At 49.1% G+C, this 7043-nt stretch overlaps 2 long non-coding RNA genes across 2 annotated transcripts in view; both read left to right on the forward strand.

The window, feature by feature from the left end:
• LOC310702107 overlaps positions 1–7043 on the forward strand; it is a 281230-nt gene that overhangs the window by 60551 nt on the left and 213636 nt on the right. The gene's annotated exons all lie outside the window — the stretch shown is intronic.
• Positions 5889–7043, forward strand: part of LOC310702064 — a 51512-nt gene continuing 50357 nt past the window's right edge. The window contains exon 1 of the long non-coding RNA XR_014523188.1: positions 5889–7025. This is a non-coding gene — a long non-coding RNA (uncharacterized lncRNA). The remainder of the gene's footprint in view (positions 7026–7043) is intronic.

Consider the following 7043-nt stretch of genomic DNA (forward strand, 5'->3'; position numbering starts at 1 on the left):
GTTGTTCTCTCCTGCTAAAGGGGAACCGTCACCTCCCTCCCAGCCTCTTCTGGCACCTCAACGAAAACGTTGTCCTGCTTTTTATTCTGGCTTGCCATGGCTGAAAAACAAAACTGCCACCTGCCCTGGTTTTCAGCCCAGGCTGGGGGGACTCCATCGCTCTGAAGTGCAGGAATGTTAGTTCAAGAGGACCCTTTTAAAAAATTTCCCAGACCTGATTTCCAGTTTCTTGCTATTATCAAAACCTTGTGGTTAGTGTCTGTCTCAGGAGACAACGGAGGAGGGCATCATCACAGCTGAAGTCAAACCCTTGGGGAGTTGTTAATAATAATAATAATAATAATAATAATAATAATAATAATAATTTATACCCCGCCCTCCCTGGCCAGAGCTGGGCTCAGGGTGGCTAACACCAATAAAATTTCAGTAAAAACATAATAAGAAAAAAAGAAAAAGAAAAAACAATTTATAATACAGGTTAAAATGCAATTTAAAATGCAGCCTCATTTTAAAAGTCAAAACCATAATGGGAGGGAAACATAAGGGTCAGACTGAGTCCAAACCAAAGGCCAGGCGGAACAGCTCTGTCTTGCAGGGCCTGCGGACAGATGTCAAGTCCCACAGGGCCCTGGTCTCTTGTGACAGAGCGTTCCACCAAGTCGGGGCCAGTACTGAAAAGGCCCTGGCCGTAGTTGAAACCAACCTAACCACCTTGTGATTTGGGACCTCCAAAATGTTGTCGTTTGTGGACCTTAAGGTCCTCCATGGGGCATACCAGGAGAGGCGGTCCCGTAGGTACAGCACCTGCTTTCCCACCTTTGGGCTGGCTGGACAGGACAGTGCCCCTGAGCACATGCAGAGTATGCTTACGCCTTTGGGCTTAAGGACAGAAACCCATATGCAGTGGCGTAGCGTGGGGGGTGCCAAGGGTGCCGGCCGCACCGGGCGCAACATCTGGGGGGGGCGCGAGTCCAGAGGGAAGGGACAAGTTCCTTCCTCCGCCGGGCTCCCCGCAGCCACCGCCAGCCTTGCGCCTTAGCGCGCGTGCGCCGCCGCTGCCGCTGCGCTCCACTCACTGCTCGCAGGAGGAGCAGCCGCTGCAGCAGCGCCGACGCCGCCACCAACGCCTGGCCGGGCACGGGCAGCCTCCGCACCCTGACGCGCCACCCGCGCCACCGGGCCTCGCCGCGCCCTGCGCTCCCCAAAAACCTCCAAGAGGAAGCCGGTGGGCGGGCGAGGCCCGGCTAAGCCTCTCGCCAGCGGGTTAAGAGGCTTTCGGTTTCGTCAGCAAGTTTGGCGGGCTTGCTCACGAGTAAATGAGTGGTGGATCATCCCCCTAAGGGTGCGTGTGTGTGCTAAAGAAAGGCTTCCGGTTTAAGTTCTTTGTTACGCTGAATGTTTATCTTTTAAAGATACATAGTAATAATAAAAATAAATGAGAAAAAATGAAAGGCGTTGGATTTTGCTGTGCATGGTGCCCTTTGGGAACTTGCAAGGTGGGTTTTGAAGCTACTGCTGCAGAGTGGCGTAGCGTGGGGGGTGCAGGGGGGGCCGGCCGCACCGGGCGCAACATCTGGGGGTTAGGGTTAGGGGGCGCAAATCCACTGGTTAGGGGGCGCAAATTACTTGCCTTGCCCCGGGTGCTGACAACCCACGCTACGCCACTGCCCATATGCAGCCCAGACGTCAGGCTTTCCTTCCCCTTCAGAAACGATGAACAGCCAGCCCTTAGCCCGAGTCCTCAGATCTTGCCGCGCTCAGGCAGAGCTCACTGGTCACCCTGAGAGTGGATTTGTCAAGAATGCTTCAGGGGAGGCAAGAGGGGGAGGATTACTGACTACAAGCCCCAAAATGTGGGTTTCCCTCCGAACCTGTGCCAAAGCTTTGCCGTTGTTTTGCAGCGAGAGAGAAAAAGCAGGGCTCTTCCTGGAACGGGGTGGTAGGTGGCTGAGAGTGGAAGCAAAATAAATTCTGCAGAGTTAAAATGGAGGTTGTTTGTTTAGGGAACTTTCACTTCCTCCCGAAGGTTCAGAGGAAGTCTGGCCACAGGGATTAAAAAAAAACCCAAAAAACTCCCCCGCCTTCCCCTCCCCACACCCACGCCGTGCATTGCCTGCTATATAAGGATAGCTACAGCACAGGCTTCCTCCACCTCGGCCCTCCAGATGTTTTGAGACTACAATTCCCATCATCCCTGGCCACTGGTCCTGCTAGCTAGGGATCATGGGAGTTGTAGTCCCAAAACATCTGAGGAAGCCTGCTATAGCACGATCCACATGATCAAAGGTTGAGCACGATATTGCCATTCTGTGTTTAAGAGATAAACAACTGACATTTAGAAGACATCTGAAGGCAGGCCTGTTCGGGGAAGTTTTTAATGTGTGACATTTTAATGTATTTTTAATCTTTGTTGGAAGCCGCCCAAAGTGGCTGGGGAGACCCAGCCAGATGGGCAGACAGGGTACAAATATTATTATTATTATTATTATTATTATTATTATTATTATTATTATTATTATTCCAGGGCCATAACCTGGCATTCCCACCTCGTCCTGATGCCCTGGTTGCTAACAAACACACTCAGAATCTCCATTTCCCTCCAAGGTCCCTGGATGTGGTCCGAAGGAGGCACATAAGCACATATACGGAGAGCCCTAAACCTGGATCAGGCCAAAGGCAGACTCCCCCCCCCCCCTCAAGTCCAGCATAGTCTATTTTCACAATGAGTCATGACATACACGGTGGAATACGAATGTATGTGGAAAGGAGTAAATACACGAAAATATGTGCCAATAAAGACTGATTGCCGAAGAATTGATCCTTTTGAATTCTGGTGCTGGAGGAGACTCTTGAGAGTCCCATGGACTGAAAGAAGATCAAACCGATCCATTCTGAAGGAAATCAGCCCTGAGTGCTCACTGGAAGGACAGATCCTGAAGCTGAGGCTCCAAGACTTTGGCCACCTCATGAGAAGAGAAGACTCCCTGGAAAAGACCCTGATGTTGGGAAAGATGGAGGGCGCAAGGAGAAGGGGAGGACAGAGGACGAGATGGTGGGACGGTGTTCTGGAAGTTACCAGCATGAGTTTGACCAAACTGCGGGAGGCAGTGGAAGACAGGAGTGCCTGGCGTGCTCTGGTCCATGGGGTCACGAAGAGTCAGACACGACTGACAGGCACCCCAAGGCACTGGGCACCACAATTAGTTGTCTGTTGTTCTTTTCACCTATGTGGTTGGACCGACCAGCCTAGGATTCAGGAAGCTAAACTGCAGATTTTTATTTTTATTTATGTACCACAGAAATAAATAAACTGGAACGTGTCCAGAGGAGGGCAACCAAAATGGTCAAAGGCCTGGAAACGATGCCTTATGAGGAACGGCTAGATCAAGGGAAGTAATAGTGCCACTGTATTCTGCTCTGGTCAGACCTCACCTGGAGTACTGTGTCCAGTTCTGGGCACCACAGTTCAAGAAGGACACTGACAAACTGGAACGTGTCCAGAGGAGGGCAACCAAAATGGTCAAAGGCCTGGAAACGATGCCTTATGAGGAACGGCTAAGGGAACTTGGCATGTTTAGCCTGGAGAAGAGGAGGTTAAGGTGTGATATGATAGCCATGTTCAAATATATAAAAGGATGTCACATAGAGGAGGGAGAAAGGTTGTTTTCTGCTGCTCCAGAGAAGCGGACACGGAGCAATGGATCCAAACTACAAGAAAGAAGATTCCACCTAAACATTAGGAAGAACTTCCTGACAGTAAGAGCTGTTCGACCGTGGAATTTGCTGCCAAGGAGTGTGGCGGAGTCTCCTACTTTGGAGGTCTTTAAGCAGAGGCTTGACAACCATATGTCAGGAGTGCTCTGATGGTGTTTCCTGCTTGGCAGGGGGTTGGACTCGGTGGCCCTTGTGGTCTCTTCCAACTCTATGATTCTATGATTCTAAATAAGGCAGCTGACCCAACTGCAAAACTGTGTGAACCTATAATTAATTATATGAAAGCAATAGAAGGCCTAATTTGAATTACGCAGTTGCTGTGGCTGTTAGAGCTCTCAGCCAGCTGCCGTGAGTGTGTGGGCAGCGGCAGTGGGAGGTGGAGGTGGGGCACCCACAGCAATAATTTTGTGGGACCCCAGGACACCCTAGAAAATTATGTACTGAAAAAAGAAGGGAGAATAAGGATAATGGCGTCCTGGTAAATTAATCCGCTCTGGTTACACAGCTCAGCACATTCCAAAATGCGTGTGTGCATGCGAAGTTTGTTTTTTCCTACTGAAGCCAAAACTCTCGGTTGGGCAAGTGGAGAAGGAAGTCTGTTGCTGCTCTTGTTGTTGCTGTTGCTGCTCACTACGCCTTGCTTGCTTTCTGCCCCCCCCCCCCCCCCCGGCCGCTCATGCTGAAGCCCGTGCTGGGGATTTCCAGACCTGCCCTTGGTGAGCCTTGTGTTGTCTGGCTGGGGACTTTCCCTGCAGCTGAGCTTTGATCCCTGCCAATCACAGGCTGCCTGGTCATCAGTTGCTCGGTAGGGAAGGTGTCACTTTTGCAAAAACCGAGCACTTGTCCCTATCCTCGCTGAACAGAGAGAGAGAGAGAGAGAGAGAGAGAGAGAGAGAGAGAGAGAGAGAGAGAAAGCACTTTCCCTCAACTCTGCTTCTCTGGGTCAGTCCTTGTCAAACTTCTGACTTTGGGGGATTAACCTTTCTGCTGCTGTGCACCTTCTGTCGAATCTCAGGTGTTCTCCAGCCTTTCCAAATGGGAACAGGGAGATTTTGCCATGCTCTTCCCAAGGATCAGGGCGCAAGGATTCCTTCTCGCTCACTAACAATGCTAGACCAGTGCGACCAAACCAGTTGTGGTCCCCCAATTCTCCCTCTGGTGAGGACAGTTTTCACTGGGGAGCTTACATCAGCCATGGGACCCTGTGCAGCCCCTATGCAGCTGAGCAGATAGACTCTCATGCAACTCAGGAGAGAGAGACAACTAACCCTTCCTGGGCCAGAGTCATCATAAGGGTCTGTGTTCTGCCCCTGATATTGCCTACACAATTTAGCAGCCTGAATCATTTAATCTTCCATGAGAGAAAACCATACACTTATGTCTCTGCGAAGGTGGCATCAGGCTTCCAAAGGTAGAAAACACGCTTACTAAAATCAGAGCAGTCGGGGGGGGGGACGACCACTGAGTGGGTGGGAACAGGAGGACTCCAAGGCCCCTCAGAGGTCCTAAAAAAAACCCACCCCATGGCAAGCAGAAGCATTTCTTAAAAGTTCTTACTGTCAGAAAGTTTTCCCGAATGTTTAGTCGGAATCTCGTTTCTTGCAACTTGAAGCCATTGGTTTGAGTCCTACCCTGCAAAGCAGGAGAAAACAAGCTTGCTTCATCTTCCATGAGACGGCCCTTTAGATATTGGAAGATGGCTCTCGTTATCTCCTCAGTCTCCTGTTTCCCAGGCTAAACATCCCCATCTCCTTCAACTGTTCCTCATAAGGCTTGGTTTCCAGACCCTGGATCATTTTGGTTTCCCTCCTCTGCACAACTTCCAGCTTGTCAGCATCCTTCTTAAATTGTGGTGCCCAGAACTGGACACAGTATTTCAGGTATGCTCTGAACAACATAGAATAGAGTGAGTGGTATTACTACTTCCCTTGATCTGGACACTAGACCTCTGTTGATGTAGTCTAGAATAGTGTTAGCTTTTTTTGCTGCTGCATCACACTGTGGACTCATGTTCAGCTTGTGATTCACCAAGACCCCTAGATCCTAAAAAGGGTTTAAAGATAGATAGATAGATAGATAGATAGATAGATAGATAGATAGATAGATAGATGATAGATAATTTATTACAGTTGGAGACCAGCTCATAAATCACACTTGGGGGTACAGTCACAGAAGGAAAGAAAAAATTAGAACAATGTACAACAATAAATTTAAAATTTATAAATGTGATAATCGTATAGGCACCTGAAACTTTAAGATAAACTACCGCAGGGCGCTGACTCAGATTCACCCATGGAACCGCGTTTGGGGATTTTCTTAATGAACTAGTTTTGAATGGGGAGATGGTCTGCACCTACAGAAGGGTTTAAATAAATGAACAACCAAAGGTGTAAAAAGTGTCAGAACCTGCGTTCGACCAAGCTCCTCCGAAATCGCCTCCGACGTGATTAACGACCTGAGCCTCTGATAAGGCTCCAGGCGCATTCCCATTACGCAGAGTTTCAAAGCAGCAGAAGTGATGAGAAGTTTGAGCTACATTGCTAGGTTTTGTTTTCTAGGCTACGCAGACAGAAAAGAAATACATCCTCTCTCTGTGAGAGACAGAGAGCAACTGAAAAACAAAGGAACAGGAAACCAGTAACATCACATCCGTCTCCTGTCTTCCGTGAAACTTCCAACAGCCTGGAATCTCTGGAATGTAAACAGAGTCCTGTGACTCCAAGAGCACTGAGCAGTGGCAACACACAGAAACCAAGAAAAACCACCTTTTCACAGGTGAAGTTGTGTGGAAATGGGCAGATTTCCTCCCTCCAGGATGGACAAGTGACGCACTCTGTGAATATTGACCTTTAATTGAAGGAAACAGTTCAAAGACAAACAGAGGGAGGTTGAGGACAATCTTTATTAGTGCAGCTCAGAGCAAGACATCCCAAGGCTTAACATCGTTATCACCACAAAATAGCTGGATCTTTACAGAGCAATTAAGAAATCACCAGCTCAGTGGAGACAAAAGCATCAGGGCAAAAGGAGGAGATGGGCTGTCCCTGGAAATGGACTCATGTTGCGAGGGAGGGGGGGGGAGAGAGATTGAGGAGGAATAATAGGGGTGTGCACATTTATTGTTATATTGGGGGGGCGGCACCCCCTAAATTCCTGGAACCAGTAATGGGTTGAATCATGGTCTCTGAATCTCCAGATTCAAAAGCTGGAATACTGAGAATGGCTGCTAAGAATGAGCCATGAAGAAAGTGGGGGGAGCCCCACCCTGAGGTCCAAATTAGTGAGAAGGGACAAGAGTTTTGAGGATTTCAGTTGCTGTGGCCTGATGG

The sequence above is a fragment of the Podarcis liolepis genome, assembly GCF_965112155.1.
Source record: "Podarcis liolepis genome assembly, chromosome: 2".
Classification (NCBI taxonomy): domain Eukaryota; kingdom Metazoa; phylum Chordata; class Lepidosauria; order Squamata; family Lacertidae; genus Podarcis; species Podarcis liolepis.